Source organism: Ranitomeya imitator, chromosome 5 (assembly GCF_032444005.1).
Source record: "Ranitomeya imitator isolate aRanImi1 chromosome 5, aRanImi1.pri, whole genome shotgun sequence".
NCBI classification, from domain to species: Eukaryota; Metazoa; Chordata; class Amphibia; order Anura; family Dendrobatidae; genus Ranitomeya; species Ranitomeya imitator.
Window position 1 is genome coordinate 326,212,795 of NC_091286.1, and position 17,387 is coordinate 326,230,181.

Consider the following 17,387-nt stretch of genomic DNA (forward strand, 5'->3'; position numbering starts at 1 on the left):
ACAGGCGCTCCTGGGACTAAGTCCTGCTTTTCTCCTCCTGAACATAGTTACATAGTTACATAGTTATTAAGGTTGAAGGAAGACTATAAGTCCATCTAGTGCAACCCGTAGCCTAACCTAACATGCCCTAACATGTTGATCCAGAGGAAGGCAAAAAAAAACCATGTGGCAAAGAGTAAGCTTCACATTGGGGAAAAAATTCCTTCCCGACTTCACATACGGCAATCAGACTAGTTCCCTGGATCAACGCCCTATCGAGGAATCTAGTATAGATACCCTGTAACATTATACTTTTACAGAAAGGCATCCAGTCCCCTCTTAAATTTAAGTAATGAATCACTCATTACAACATCATACGGCAGAGAGTTCCATAGTCTCACTGCTCTTACAGTAAAGAATCCGCATCTGTCATTATGCTTAAACCTTTTTTCCTCCAAACGCAGAGAATGCCCCCTTGTCCCTGTTTCAGGTCTATGATTAAAAAGATCATCAGAAAGGTCTTTGTACTGTCCCCTCATATATTTATACATGCCCCGGAGAAGACCTCTCATTGGAGGTTGGGAGTCACACCTTCAGGTGCTGTAGCAGGTCCTATTGGTCCACTAGAAAGGTCCTGAACTGCTACAGCTATAAAAGGTTTGCATGGCCGCACGGCCATGCGCTAGTATTATTTGTGTTTGGCAGTTGCAAGTGGATACTCTGCCACACTGTATATAAGTGGTATGAGTCTGTTCAGCCCTGGGCAGGCAGCTAGCATCAGTGGGGGCAATTAGCGTTGGCTTAGCATCTGGTTCCTTCCAGTGTGCGGTTAGCACAGAAGAGTTCCAGAGCAAGCACAACTTTTTGTTAGGATTTTAGTCCCTGTGTACAGCGCGACTCTGTGAGGCAACAGAGCTCACTTTCATTTCACACAGGGTGAAGTTTAACCCACGTGTGAGCTCACTGTTCTTCTGCCATTACCTGCAGCAGGTATCTCTGCATGGTGGACCCCGGGCTGTGAATGCACCTCGTATCTATCACCCTATTACTTGGTGCGTTCAGTTATCCCTAACAGTATACCTACGCTAGGGTCTGGCTAGTAATGGCGGACAAACAGCAACTGCTGCTGTACATCCAGCAGCTGGAGAGCAGGTTGGCGGCTCTCGAGCGCACAACTTCAGCTGTGGATCTTTCCGCTGTAGCTGTTCAGGCCGCAAGCGTGGCTGCAGCAAGTTTGTCCACTACCACCTCTGTTCCGACCTTATCTTGCCTCCCACTGCTAGATAAATACTCTGGTGATAGTGTATCTTGTAGGGGTTTCGTGAGCCAGTGCGCATTACACCTCGAGCTCCTGGCTGCACGTTTTCTCACAGAGCCGGCTAAGGTGGGATTCGTTATCTCTCTTCTGTAGGACAGGGCGTTGGAGTGGGCTATGCCGCTGTGGGAGCGTGGTGATCATGTGGTACGTGGTACAGTGCTCCACTGTTCTTGAGCACTCTGAAATAGGTCTTTTTGGGACCTCAAGTCACTCATAATACGGCACTCCAACTGTTGGCATTGACTCAGGGCTCGCCCATGGTTAGCCATTTTACCGTCCACTTCCGGACATTAGCATCTGAGCAGAAGTGGTCGGATAAAGCCCTCATCCCTGTATTTTGGAGTGGGCTGGCTTACCATGTGAAGGATGCTTTGGCCACTAGGGAGATTCCTGACACACTGGAGGACCTAATAGCTGTATTCACTCACATTGACCTTCGTTTTAACGAGCGGAGGTTGGAGTGAGCCCAGTGTAGGCAGAGGTTTCGGCAGGCTCCCACCTTCACTAAACCTTTGGAATCTCCAGTCCCGGCGCCCGAGTCACATGAGGCCATGGAGGTGTCACAAGCGGGATCTAAGCCCTGGACCGCTCATGCACTCAAGGTCTGCCATGTCTGACTGCAGTCAGGACATCTTGCCACCAGATGTCCCCAGCGGTTGGGGAAACGTCAGCATCTAGTGGTAGTAGGTGGAGGTACACTAGACATGGCGATGATTGCCTCCAAACTGTCCTTTAAGGGGACAATTACCATGGGCCCATCCACTCATTCGGTAGAGCTTTGCATGGATCCCGAGGCAGAGGGCAATTTTATGTCATCTGCCTTCGCCTAACGACACGCAATACCCCTGGTGATGCTCGCCAAACCAGTGACCATACGAGTGGTAAATGGGTCAACACTGCCCTCACAGATAACACACCAGACCATCCCATTTACTCTATCTATGTCGCCATCTCATCAGGAGATTATATCTCTGCTCGTCATTCCTGAGGGAATTGATGAGGTCCTGTTAGGGATACCTTGGCTACGGTACCACTCCCCTCATATTGAGTGTTCTACAGGCAGAATTGAATTTTGGGATGGAGTGAATCTTGTGGGGGTAGATGTCAGAGGGAATGCGTTCAGATTGCTACTACTGAGGTACCCGCAGATCTTTCCTCTCTCCCCAAGCAATATTGGCCCTACGGGGATGTGTTCTCCAAAAGGGCTGCGGAGGCCCTTCCACCTCACCGCCCCTATGACTGTCCTATTGACCTTTTGCCTGGTGCTGACCCTCCCTGGGGTCGAGTCTACCTGTTGTCTTTCCCGGAGATGGAGGCAATGTCTCAGTACATCCAGGAGAATTTGGCAAGAGGATTCATTAGGAAGTCAGTGTCACCTGCAGGGGCTGGGTTCTTCTTTGTGCAGGAGAAGAACGGAAAATTACATCCATGCATAGATTACAGGGGTCTTAACGCCATCACCGTTAAGAACAAGTACCCATTGCCCCTGATATCTGAGCTTTTTGATAGGCTTCGGGGAGCAAGGGTGTTAACTAAACTAGATCTGCAATGTGCTTACAACCTAATTCGCATCTGTGAGGGGGACGAATGGAAGATAGCTTTAAACACCAAGGATGGGCACTATGAATATCTGGTGATGCCCTTCGGGCTCTGTAATGCCCCAGCCATTTTCCAAGACTTTGTGAACGATATCTTCCGGGATATGCTCTCCACCTCGGTTGTACTCTACCTGGATGATATTCTCATCTACTCTCCAGATATAGACTCCCACAACTAGTGCTGTTCGGCGGCGAGCAGGCGCTCCTGGGACTATGTCCTGCTTTTCCCCTCCTGAGCATACCCAGGGGAAGATCTCTCATTGGAGGTCGGGAGTCACATACTCTGGTCCTGTAGCAGATCCTATTGGTCCACTAGAAAGGTCCTGAACTGCTACAGCTATAAATGGTTTGCATGGCTGCTCGGCCATGCGCTAGTATCATTTGTGTTTGGCAGTTGCTAGTGGATACTCTGCCACACTGTATATATTTGGTGTGAGTCTATTTAGCCTTGGGGCTGTACACTCAGGCAGGCAGCTAGCATCAGTGGGGGCAATTAGCCTTGGCTTAGCATCTGGTTCCTTCAAGTGTGCGGTTAGCACAGAAGAGTTCCAGAGCAAGCACAACTTTTAGTTAGGGTTTTAGTCCCTGTGTACAGCGCGACTGTGAGGCAACAGAGCTCACTTTCATTTCATACGGGGTGAAGTTTAACCCATGTGTGAGCTCAGTGTCCATCTGCCATTACTTGCAGCGGGCATCTCTGCATGGTGGACCCTGGGCTGCGAACGCACCTCGTATCTATCACCCTATTACTTGGTGCATTCCACCAGCCCTAACAGTCGGGTCGTTATGGACACAGCGATACTAAATATGTGTACTTTTATTTTATTTTATTTACATATAGAAAAGTATTTACTGGAGCAATATTTTTTTTCTTCATTTAGGAATTTAAAAAAATATATTTTTACACAGTGTAATATATATATATATTTATATATATTTTTTACTTTTTTACATTGTCCCAGGGTGGGACATCACTATATAGTGTCAGATCGCTGATCTGACACTTTTCAGAGCACTGTATCAGTGATCTGACAGGCAGTGCAGGAGGCTTGCCATTGCCTGCTCTCAGCAGGCACTGACAAGCCACCTCTCTGCAGGACCCGGAGGGCCTGCAGGGAGGAGACAGGAGGAGACCCTTGGAACAACGCGATCACATCGTGTTGTTCTGAGGGTCTCAGGGAAGCGCGCATGAAGCCCCCTCCCTGCACGATGCTTCCCTATTTTACCGGAACGCTGCGATCTTGTTTGATCGCAGTGTTCCAGGGGTTAAAGTCACAGGAGCAGTCCATGACCACTCCTGGCACATAGTAATGGATGTCAGATGTGATAATCAGCTGACACCCGGCCGCGATCGGCCTCGCTCCTCCTTGAGCGCGGCTGATCGCATATGACGCACTATCCCATTGATGGTCATTCTGGCCCAGGCTACCTCAAAATGATAGTACGTTTGATGTCAGAAAGGGGTTAATGATTGGAGCTTTTTTTGGTTTTGCGTTTTTGTTTTTTGCTCCCCTCCTTCCCAAAGCCATAAGTTTTTTTATTTTTCTGTCAATATGGTCATATGTGGGCTTATTTTTTGCAGGATGAGTTGTACTTTTGAAAGACACCATTGGTTTTTCCATGTTTTTTACTGGAAAGCAGGAAAAAAATTCCAAGTGCCGTGAAATTGCAAAAAAGTGCAATCTCAAACTTGGTTTGTGTTTGGCTTTTTTGCTAGGTTCACTAAATGGTAAAACTGACCTGCCTTTTTAATTATCCAGGTCATTATGAGTTCCTAGACACCAAACATGTCTAGGTTCCTTTTTATTTAAGTGGTGAAAAAAATTCCAAACTTTGCTAAAAAAAAAAAGTGTGCAATTTTCCTTTACCCGTAGCGTCTCCATTTTTAGTGACGTTGGGTGGGGTAAGGTCTTATTTTTTTGTGCTGAGCTGATGTTTTTAATGATACCATTTTGATGTAGATACATTCTTTGGATCACCTGTTATTGCATTTTAATGCAATGTCGCGGCAACCAAAAAAACGTAATTCCGGCATTTTGACTTTTTTTCTCGCTACGCCGTTTAGCAATCAGGTTAATCCTTCTTTTTATTGATAGATCTGGCAATTGTGAATGTGGTGAATGATAAAACATATGTTTAGGTTTGATGTTTTTTATTCTTTTATTTTGAATGGGGCGAAAGGGGGTCATTTAAAATTTTTATTTTTTTCATATTTTTAAAAACATTTTTTTTTAATTTTGGCATGCTTAAATAGCCTCTATGGGAGACTACAAGCTGCCACAACTCAATCGCATCTGCTATATAGAGGCGATGCTCAAATCACCTCTAGGTAGCAGAATTGCAGCATATAAAAAGAAAAAAGTATAATGGCACCAGGGTAGATGGTTTTTGATGGCTTTCAAGTGAGCAATTTACTGCAGCGATCAAAATCTCTAATGGCAATCGGACCAACGGTGGAATGCAATCGTGCTGTGGTGCTCTACCAAACAGCAATTCATATTAAACATCCAAAGAAAAAGAAAAGGTGACACTCACCAAGCGATGTATTAAAAATCTTTTATTCTTCCATATATCGGAGGACATGCCTTTCGGGCTGCAGGTAAAACGATAGGGTGCGGGAAGTGAACCGGACGACGGCCGTTTCACGCGCAATGCTCTTCAACGGGTTGATACCTGGACCCATTGAAGCGCATTGCGTGCGAAACGCCCATCGTCTGGTTAACTCCCCGCATGTCCTTACTCCGATATATGGAAGAATAAAGGATTTTTAATACATCGCTTGGTGATTGCCACCTTTTCTTTTACTTTGGATGTTTAATAAGAATTGCAGCATTGCTATGACCTCCGACCACAGGGTGGCGCTAATAACAATCTGGCATCAACAACCACAGAGGTCTGCAGGTGACCTCTGGTTGTTATGCCGATGCACTGATGACCCCCGATCATGTGACCGTTATCACCGGTGCATGCATGTCCAGCTAGATGGCCGGAAGCGCTTGTTAAATGCTGCTGTCAGAGTTTGACAGCAGCATTTAACTAGTTAATATTTAAATAGTTAATTAGAATCGCGATCCAACCGCACCTATTGCGGGTACATGTCAGCTGTTCAAAACAGCTGACATGTCCCGGCTTTGATGCAGGCTCACCTGCTTTTTCAAAGCAGCAATAGGTTTGTTATTTGGAAAGTGAAGAAGCAATGACTTTTTAAATGTCAAAGCTAACAGTATTCCCATAAAGATTATTATTATTAAAGATTATTTTTCCCATTTTGGGAATAGTTTCTTGCTTATTTATCTTGTGCAGGAAAGGGTTCTCAGTAACTGTATAGTATAGCTATAGAACAGACTTGACAGGCAAGAGATGGGTGGCTGAATATCAGAAGTGACAGTGGCATCAACTGCACAGTATAAAATATGAAAGAAAATGCTATAAGATATGTAGGTGTGTAAGACCAATTCCAGCAGTGGTAGCAGCACAGTATAGATATAACTAGCTATTGAACCCGTTCTACGCCCGGGTGGCGAGCATTTATATTGGTATATGGTCTCCATCCTGGTATGTGCTGCTCCATCCTGCGTCCCCATCCTGTCATGTGCTGCTCCACCCTGCCATGTGCTGCTCCCATCCTGCACCCCCATCCTGTCATGTGCTGCACCCATCCTGCGCCCCCATTCTGTCATGTGCTGCTCCCATCCTGCGCCCCCATTCTGACATGTGCTGCTCCAATCCTGCGCCCCCATTCTGACATGTGCTGCTGCTGCCATCCTGCGCCCCCGTTCTGTCATGTACTGCTCCCATCCTGCACCCCCGTTCTGTCATGTGCTGCTCCCATCCTGCGCCCCCGTTCTGTCATGTGCTGCTCCCATCCTGCGCCACCGTTCTGTAATTTGCTGCTCCCATCCATATGCCCCATACGCTGCTCCATAAAGGTTTATGGCCCCCATAAGATTCTCCATATTATATGCCCCGTACACTGCTCCATAAAGGTTTATGGCCCCCATAAGATGCTCCATGGTATATGCCCCGTACACTGCTCCATTATGGTTGAAGGCCCCATAAGATGCTCCATAGTATATGCCCCCGTACACTGCTCCATTATGGTTGATGGCCCCCATAAGATGCTCAATAGTATATGCCCCCGTACACTGCACCATTATGGTTGATGGCCCCCATAAGATGCTCCATATTATATGCCCCCGTACACTGCTCCATAAAGGTTTATGGCCCCCATAAGATGCTCCATAGTATATGCCCCCGTACACTGCTCCATAAAGGTTTATGGCCCCCATTAGATGCTCCATATTACATGCCCCCGTACACTGCTCCATAAAGGTTTATGGCCCCCATAAGATGCTCCATATTATATGCCCCATACACTGCTCCATAAAGGTTTATGGCCCCCATAAGATGCTCCATGGTATATGCCCCGTACACTGCTCCATCATGGTTTATGGCCCCCATAAGATGCTCCATAATATATGCCCCCGTACACTGCTCCATTATGGTTTATGGCCCCCATAAGATGCTCCCTTGTATATGCCTCGTACACTGCTCCATTATGGTTTATGGCCCCCATAAGATGCTCCATAATATATGCCCCCATACACTGCTCCATTATGGTTGATGGTCCCCATAAGATGCTCCATTGTAAATGCCCCCGTACACTGCTCCATTATGGTTGATGGCCCCCATAAGATGCTCCATTGTATATGCCCCCGTACACTGCTCCATTATGGTTTATGGCCCCCATAAGATGCTCCATTGTATATGCCCCCGTACACTGCTCCATTATGGTTTATGGCCCCCATAAGATGCTCCATAATATATGCCCCCGTACACTGCTCCATTATGGTTTATAGCCCCCATTAGATGCTCCATAATATATGCCCCGTATGCTGCTGCAATATATATAAAAAAAATACCATACTCACCTGTTGTGAGTTCTGTTTTTGGGCTCCCTCTGGTGGTTTCTGATGGTACTGGGTGATTTGTGTTCTGCTGTCTCTGGTGTCCACCTGTTCTATTAGGATTTGGGAGTTTCCTATTTAACCGGGCTTTCTTGTCTTTTCCCCGCCGGCTATCAAGGTTATCAGAGTGTTTTGTTACCTCAGCTTCTGGCTTCAGTAATCTTCAGGACAAGCTAAGTTTTTGATTTTCTTGTTCCACGTTTTGCTTTATTTTTGTCTTGTCCAGCTTGCATATAATTGTTTCTTTGCTGCTGGTTGCTCTTGTGGGCTGTAATTGCTCCTCATGTTCCATGAGTTGGAACATGAGTTCAAGTAATTACAGGATGGTTTTTTGAAGGTTTTTTTGCTGACCGCGCAGTTTACTTTTGTATCCTCTGCTATCTAGTTTTAGCGGGCCTCATTTTGCTGAATCTGTTTTCATACTGTGTATGTGCCTTCCTCTCATTTCACCGTCATTATATGTGGGGGGCTGCTATTTCTGTGGGGTATTTCTCTGGAGGCAAGAGAGGTCTGTGTTTCTTCTAATAGGGGAAGTTAGATCTTCGGCTGGTGCGAGACGTCTAGGATCAACGTAGGCACGTTCCCCGGCTATTGTTATTTGTGTGTTCAGGTTTAGGGTCGCGGTCAGCTCAGGTTCCATCACCCTAGAGCTCGTTGGTGCTTATCCTTTTGTGATTCCCTGCCATTGGAATCATGACAGTATAGCCGGCCCAAAATGTTTGGGCTGAAGTAGGAGGAAAAGTGTCTGAGGAAGTTTTTTTTTTTTCTCTCCTCTGAGATTGTTGCCTAGCCTTAATTGCAGCCTGGCTGATTTTTTTTTTCCTCCTCTTAATCCTTGAATGGCTCTGACCTTAGCTGTTTACCATGGACGTCCAGAGTTTAGCTTCCAGCTTGAATAATCTTGCTGCTAAGGTTCAAAATATACAAGATTTTGTTGTACATGCTCCTATGTCTGAACCTAGAATTCCTATTCCAGAGTTCTTTGCTGGAGATAGATCTAGTTTTCTGAATTTTAGAAACAATTGCAAGCTGTTCCTTTCTTTGAAATCTCGCTCTTCTGGAGACCCTGCTCAGCAGGTTAAGATTATTATATCTTTCCTGCGGGGTGACCCTCAAAATTGGGCATTTGCATTGGCACCAGGGGATCCTGCGTTGCTTAATGTGGATGCGTTTTTTCTGGCATTGGGTTTGCTCTATGAGGAACCTAACCAGGAGATTCAGGCTGAAAAAGCTTTATTAGCTCTCTCTCAGGGGCAAGATGAAGCAGAAATATATTGTCAAAAATTTCGGAAATGGTCAGTGCTTACTCAGTGGAATGAGTGCGCCCTGGCTGCAAAGTTCAGAGATGGCCTTTCTGAGGCCATTAAAGATGTTATGGTGGGGTTCCCTGCGCCTACGGGTCTGAATGAGTCTATGACTATGGCTATTCAGATTGATCGGCGTTTACGGGAGCGCAAACCTGTGCTCCATTTGGCGGTGTCTTCTGAACAGGCACCTGAGACAATGCAATGTGATAGAGTTCAGTCTAGAAGTGAACGGCAAAACTATAGGCGGAAAAATGGGTTGTGCTTTTATTGTGGTGATTCAGCTCATGTTATATCAGCATGCTCTAAACGCACAAAAAAGGTTGATAAGTCTGTTGCCATTAGTACGTTACAGTCTAAGTTCATTCTGTCTGTGACTCTGATTTGCTCATTATCATCCATTTCCGTCGATGCCTATGTAGATTCAGGCGCTGCCCTGAGTCTTATGGATTGGCCATTTGCCAAGCGATGTGGGTTTAGTCTTGAGCCTCTGGAAGTCCCTATTCCTTTGAAGGGAATTGACTCTACACCTTTAGCTATGAATAAACCTCAGTACTGGACACAAGTGACCATGCGTATGACTCCCGTTCATCAGGAGGTGATTCGCTTCCTGGTATTGTATAATTTACATGATGTTCTAGTACTTGGTCTGCCATGGTTACAAACTCATAATCCAGTCCTTGACTGGAAAACAATGTCTGTGTTAAGCTGGGGATGTCAGGGGGTTCATGATGATGCACCTCCGATTTCTATTGCTTCATCTACTCCTTCTGAGGTTCCTGTATTTTTGTCTGATTATCGGGATGTTTTTGAGGAGCCTAAGCTCAGTTCGCTTCCTCCTCACAGGGATTGCGATTGTGCTATCGATTTAATTCCTGGTAGTAAATTTCCTAAAGGTCGTTTGTTCAATCTGTCAGTGCCAGAGCATACTGCTATGCGGGATTATGTTAAGGAGTCCTTGGAAAAGGGACATATCCGTCCATCTTCGTCCCCTTTGGGAGCAGGTTTTTTTTTCGTGGCCAAAAAAGATGGGTCCTTGAGGCCTTGTATAGATTATCGTCTTTTGAATAAGATTACCGTAAAATATCAGTATCCTTTGCCTTTGTTGACTGATTTGTTTGCTCGCATTAAGGGGGCTAAATGGTTCACTAAGATTGATCTTCGGGGTGCGTATAATCTTATACGAATAAAGCAAGGTGATGAGTGGAAAACCGCATTTAATACGCCTGAGGGCCATTTTGAGTATTTGGTAATGCCTTTCGGACTTTCTAATGCTCCTTCAGTCTTCCAGTCCTTTATGCATGATATTTTCCGTGAATATCTGGATAAATTTATGATTGTGTATTTGGATGATATTTTGGTTTTTTCTGATGACTGGGAGTCTCATGTTCAGCAGGTCAGGAAGGTGTTTCAGGTCCTGCGGGTTAATTCCTTGTTTGTAAAGGGCTCAAAGTGTCTCTTTGGAGTCCAGAAGATTTCTTTCTTGGGGTATATTTTTTCCCCTTCTACTATTGAGATGGATCCCGTCAAGGTTCGGGCTATTTGTGACTGGACGCAGCCTGCATCTCTTAAGAGTTTGCAGAAGTTCTTGGGCTTTGCTAATTTCTATCGTCGTTTTATAACTAATTTTTCTAGTGTTGTTAAGCCTTTGACGGATTTGACTAAGAAGGGTGCTGATCTTGCTGATTGGTCTCCTGCGGCTGTGGAGGCCTTTCAGGAACTTAAACGCCGGTTTTCTTCTGCTCCTGTGTTGCGTCAGCCTGATGTTTCGCTTCCTTTCCAAGTTGAGGTTGATGCTTCCGAGATTGGAGCGGGGGCGGTTTTGTCACAGAGAAGCTCCGATTGCTCGGTGATGAAGCCATGTGCGTTCTTTTCTAGAAAATTTTCGCCCGCTGAGCGGAATTATGATGTGGGTAATCGGGAACTTTTGGCCATGAAATGGGCATTTGAGGAGTGGCGTCATTGGCTGGAGGGTGCTAGACATCGTGTGGTGGTATTGACTGATCACAAAAATCTGATTTACCTTGAGTCTGCCAGGCGTCTGAATCCTAGACAGGCTCGTTGGTCACTGTTTTTCTCTCGTTTCAATTTTGTGGTTTCGTACCTGCCAGGTTCAAAGAATGTGAAGGCGGATGCTCTTTCTAGGAGTTTTGTGCCTGACTCCCCTGGAAATTCTGAGCCCACTGGTATCCTTAGGGATGGGGTGATTTTGTCGGCCGTCTTCCCAGACTTGCGACGTGCTTTGCAGGAGTTTCAGGTGGGTAAACCTGATCGTTGTCCGCCTGAGAGACTGTTTGTTCCAGATAGTTGGACCAGTAGAGTCATCTCCGAGTTCCATTCTTCTGCGTTGGCAGGTCATCCTGGAATATTTGGTACTAGAGACTTGGTGGCCAGGTCTTTTTGGTGGCCTTCCTTGTCGAGGGATGTGCGTTCTTTTGTGCAGTCTTGTGAGGTTTGTGCTCGGGCTAAGCCTTGCTGTTCTCGAGCCAGTGGATTGTTGTCACCTTTGCCTATCCCGAAGAGGCCTTGGACGCACATTTCCATGGACTTTATTTCGGATCTCCCTGTCTCTCAAAAAATGTCTGTCATCTGGGTTGTGTGTGACCGCTTTTCTAAAATGATTCATCTTGTACCCTTGCCTAAGTTGCCTTCCTCCTCTGAGTTGGTCCCTCTGTTTTTCCAGAACGTGGTTCGTTTGCATGGGATTCCGGAGAACATCGTTTCTGACAGGGGATCCCAGTTTGTGTCTAGATTTTGGCGGACGTTCTGTGCTAAGATGGGCATTGATTTGTCCTTTTTGTCTGCATTCCATCCTCAGACGAATGGCCAGACGGAGCGAACTAATCAGACCTTGGAAACTTATTTGAGGTGTTTTGTTTCTGCTGATCAGGATGACTCGGTTACCTTTTTGCCGCTGGCCGAGTTTGCCCTTAATAATCGGGCTAGTTCTGCTACCTTGGTTTCTCCTTTCTTTTGTAATTCGGGGTTTCATCCTCGTTTTTCCTCTGGTCAGGTGGAGCCTTCTGATTGTCCTGGAGTGGACATGGTGGTGGATGGGTTGCATCGGATTTGGAGTCATGTGGTGGACAATTTGAAGTTGTCCCAGGAGAAGGCTCAGCAGTTTGCTAATCGCCGTCGCCGCGTGGGTCCTCGACTTCGTGTTGGGGACTTGGTGTGGTCGTCTTCTCGTTTTGTTCCTATGAAGGTCTCTTCTCCTAAGTTCAAGCCTCGGTTCATCGGTCCTTATAGGATCTTGGAAATTCTTAACCCTGTGTCGTTTCGTTTGGATCTCCCGGCATCGTTTGCTATTCATAATGTGTTCCATCGGTCGTTGTTGCGGAGGTATGAGGTACCTGTTGTTCCTTCGCTTGAGCCTCCTGCTCCGGTGCTGGTGGAGGGAGAATTGGAGTATGTTGTGGAGAAGATCTTGGATTCTCGTGTTTCCAGACGGAAACTCCAATATTTGGTCAAGTGGAAGGGTTATGGTCAGGAGGATAATTCTTGGGTGGTTGCCTCTGATGTTCATGCTGATGATTTGGTCCGCGCTTTTCATAGGGCTCATCCTGGTCGCCCTGGTGGTTCTCGTGAGGGTTCGGTGACCCCTCCTCAAGGGGGGGGTACTGTTGTGAGTTCTGTTTTTGGGCTCCCTCTGGTGGTTACTGATGGTACTGGGTGATTTGTGTTCTGCTGTCTCTGGTGTCCACCTGTTCTATTAGGATTTGGGAGTTTCCTATTTAACCGGGCTTTCTTGTCTTTTCCCCTCCGGCTATCAAGGTTATCAGAGTGTTTTGTTACCTCAGCTTCTGGCTTCAGTAATCTTCAGGACAAGCTAAGTTTTTGATTTTCTTGTTCCACGTTTTGCTTTATTTTTGTCTTGTCCAGCTTGCATATAATTGTTTCTTTGCTGCTGGTTGCTCTTGTGGGCTGTAATTGCTCCTCATGTTCCATGAGTTGGAACATGAGTTCAAGTAATTACAGGATGGTTTTTTGAAGGTTTTTTTGCTGACCGCACAGTTTACTTTTGTATCCTCTGCTATCTAGTTTTAGCGGGTCTCATTTTGCTGAATCTGTTTTCATACTGTGTATGTGCCTTCCTCTCATTTCACCGTCATTATATGTGGGGGGCTGCTATTTCTGTGGGGTATTTCTCTGGAGGCAAGAGAGGTCTGTGTTTCTTCTAATAGGGGAAGTTAGATCTTCGGCTGGTGCGAGACGTCTAGGATCAACGTAGGCACGTTCCCCGGCTATTGTTATTTGTGTGTTCAGGTTTAGGGTCGCGGTCAGCTCAGGTTACATCACCCTAGAGCTCGTTGGTGCTTGTCCTTTTGTGATTCCCTGCCATTGGAATCATGACACTCACCCATCGTCGCTGGGCACCGAGTGCTGGCGGGCCTGAGCAGGCTGGGACACCGGCGCGCTGTGGGGGTCAGGTGCCGGTATCGCTGCCAGCTCAGGCCCCCCAGCACTTGCTATATTCACCTGTTTGTACCGTTCCACCGCTGCCCGCCGCTTCTTCCGGCTCCTCTGGCTGTGACTGTTCAGTCAGAGGGCGGCGCACATTAAGCGCGTCATAGCGCCCTCTGAACTGTGAACGTCACAGGCAGAGGACCGGGACACGGAGACGGAGCCGCATGCAGCACTAGAACAGGGGACAGGTAACTATACTTACCCTCCTGGCGCGTCCACGGTCCCTGCCTCTCCTTTGGAGATCGCGGTGTGCATTCAGTGTTTACGCATACCGCGATCTCCTTGGAGCGTCACTCTGTGGGGTCCAGACTGCGCCGGCGCTTGCGCTTGCGCAGTCTATAAAGGCTTCGGACAGAGTGACGCTCCCAGCGTTATATTATAGATGTGGTGGACTGGCAAGATATGCTTCATAGAAAAAAGACAGCGCCACGATGGACAGTGATAACAATCTTCCGTTTTTAATCTTCCTCCTGCGGCGACGTTTCGGTCCAATAACCTTTATCAAGCACTGATAAGCTCATCAAGCTTGATAAAGGTCATTGGACCGAAATGTCGCCGCAGGAGGCAGATTAAAAACGTAAGATTGTTATCACTGTCCACTGTGGTGCTGTCTTTTTTCTATTTTGGATATGAACTTGTAGCCGGGTTGGACCCCCTGGCATTGACGTGCGCCAACATGCACATAGAAGCTGTATGGACACAGGGTGCGGTTTAACTTCTTTTTGGATTTTGGCAAGATATGCTTGGCTGTAGGGAGCATTGGCAATGTTGGCACCCGATCAGTATAGGACACAATAGACACAATAGATAGGCAGTCAGAGGCTATGGCTTATCTATTGGTGTCAATAAATAAATGAAAATTGGCACTGGCGTATATATATATATATATGTATAACCAATACAAAAGGAACAGCCAGACCGCACCACTGCCAGGAAGAACAAAGTGGGAACCGCTCACCTGTGTGAAGCCAGGATATCTGATCTTGGGTGCGTAGCTCCGCTGGAGAAAAGTCCATATGAAATAGTGAATATATAAGAAAATAGAGCGCACTCGCCGATCATCCAGTGCAGGGATCTTTATTCAAACATCGTGCTGTACATCTTCATGACCGGGGGTGCTGTACAGAGAGTGCGGCAAAGCGGGACGACGGCCGTTTCATGCCTGGCTGGCGCTTCAACGGGTCAGTGAAGGTGCCATCAGAGACGCCGGGAGAAATAGGGAAAGGTGAGACAAAAGCTCCTCCCCCCACTTCCCCCCGTCGTCCACTGATTACTCCCCACTGCGTGACGAGACTCTAACACACAGTGATAAATATTAAAAAACATTTAAAAAACACCAAATCTCGTAGATATAGTTAAAAGAGGCCCACTTATATCCAATAAACGTAGCACTAATCTGAGGGACGTTTTGGTATGTAACAGATTACCCAGCGATAGGAATAACTGGTTGAGTTCCAGTGCGCCCAAGGGTAATTTTCGCTGTGGACATTGCCATTGTTGTAAACATCATGCTACGGGACGAAGCTTAAGTATTGGTCCTATTAAACATGTTGTTAACATGCTTATTACTTGCAAAACGAAGTACGTTGTTTACATAATATTTTGTCCTTGTGGACGGTTTTACATCAGCAAAACCATACGATGTTTATATATGCGTTTTCGGGAGCATTGCAATACAGTCGCCACGGGTAAAGGAGTACCGCGTTTAATCAACCATGTTCGCGAGACGCATAGCGAGGACCCTAGCTTGTTGACATTCGCAGGCATAGAAAAAGTCACCCTCCCTGGTAGAGGGGGTGATTTGCATAACATATTGCTAAGGAAAGAGGCAAGATGGATTATGCGGGCCGTCGTCCCGCTTTGCCGCACTCTCTGTACAGCACCCCCGGTCGTGAAGATGTACAGCACGATGTTTGAATAAAGATCCCTGCACTGGATGATCGGCGAGTGCGCTCTATTTTCTTATATATTCACTATATATATGTATACAGTTATATGAACAAGTTTGGGCACCCCTATTAATCTTAAGCTTAATGTTCTATAAAAAAATGTTTTTTGCAACAGCTATTTCAGTTTCATATATCTAATAACTTGGACACAGTAATGTTTCTGCCTTGAAATGAGGTTTGTTGTACTAACAGAAAATGTGCAATCTGCATTCAAACAAAATTTGACAGATGCATAAGTATGGCCAGAAAAGTGACATTAATATTTAGTAGATCCTCCTTTTGCAAAAATAACAGCCTCTAGTCGCTTCCTGTAGCTTTTAATGAGTTCCTGGATCCTGGATGAAGGTATTTTTGACCATTCCTCTTTACAAAACAATTCCAGTTCAGTTAAGTTTGATGGTCGCCGAGCATGGACAGCCCTCTTCAAATGATCCCACAGATGTTCAATGATATTCAGGTCTGGGGACTGGGATGGCCATTCAAGAAGAGTGTAATTGTTCCTCTGCATGAATGCCTGAGTAAATTTGGAGCGGTGTTTTGGATCATTGTCTTGCTGAAAGATCCATCCCCTGCATAACTTCAACTTTGTCACTTATTCATGAACATTATTGTCAAGAATCTGCTGATACTGAGAGGAATCCATGCGTCCCTCAACTTTAAGGGTATGTGTCCACTTTCAGGATGGCCGGCGGTATCGCCGGAGCGGCTTAGCCGCTCTGCGGTAAGCCCCGCCCCCTTTCTGGGACGCGATGATGCCGGATGTGTTCACAGCACACATCCGGCATCATCGCTCCCCACCATAGGGCCCTGTGCTATATCTTGCGGCGACGCAGCGTCGCCGCAAGATATACGGACATGCTGCGATCTGAAAAGACGCGCAGCATGTCCGGAGTCGCAGGGCCGCCGCGTGCGTGTTACCACGCATAGTGGAGACGGGATTTCATTAAATCCCCTCCACTATGCTGTAACATCTGGACGCTGCGTGTCTGACGCTGCGTCCCTATGCAGCGTCAAACACGCAGCGTTTACTGCACGTGGACACATACCCTAACAAGATTCCCGGTGCCGGTATTGGCCACACAGCTCCAAAGCATGATGGAACCTCCACCAAATTTTACTGTGGGTAGCAAGTGTTTTTCTTGGAATGCTGTGTTTTTTGGCCACCATGCATAACGCCTTTTTGTATGACCAAACAACTCAATCTTGGTTTCATCAGTCCACAGGACCGTCTTCCAAAAAAAAATTGGCTTCCCCAAATGGGTTTTTGCATACCTCAGCCGACTCTGTTTGTGGCGTGCTTGCAGAAATGGCTTCTTTCGCATCACTCTCCCATACAGCTTCTCCTTGTGCAAAGTGCGTTGTATAGTTGACCGATGCACAGTGACACCATCTGCAGCAAGTTGATGATGCAGCTCTCTGGAGGTGGTCTGAGGATTGTCCTTGACTGATCTCACCATTCTTCTTCCCTGCCTTTCTGATGTTTTTCTTGGCCTGCCACTTCTGGCCTTAACAATAACTGTGCCTGTGTTCTACCATTTCCTTACTATCTTCCTCACAGTGGAAATTGACAGGTTAAATCTCTAAGACAGCTTTTTGTATCCTTCCCCTGAACAACTATGTTGAATAATTTTTGTTTTCAGATCATTAGACAGTTGTTTTGAGGAGCCCATGATGCCACTCTTCAGAGGAGATTCAAACAGGAGAACAACTTGCAAGTGGCCACATTAAGTAGCTTTTCTCATGATTGCATACACCTGGCTATGAAGTTCAAAGCTCAATGAGGTTAGAAAACCAAAAAAAGTGCT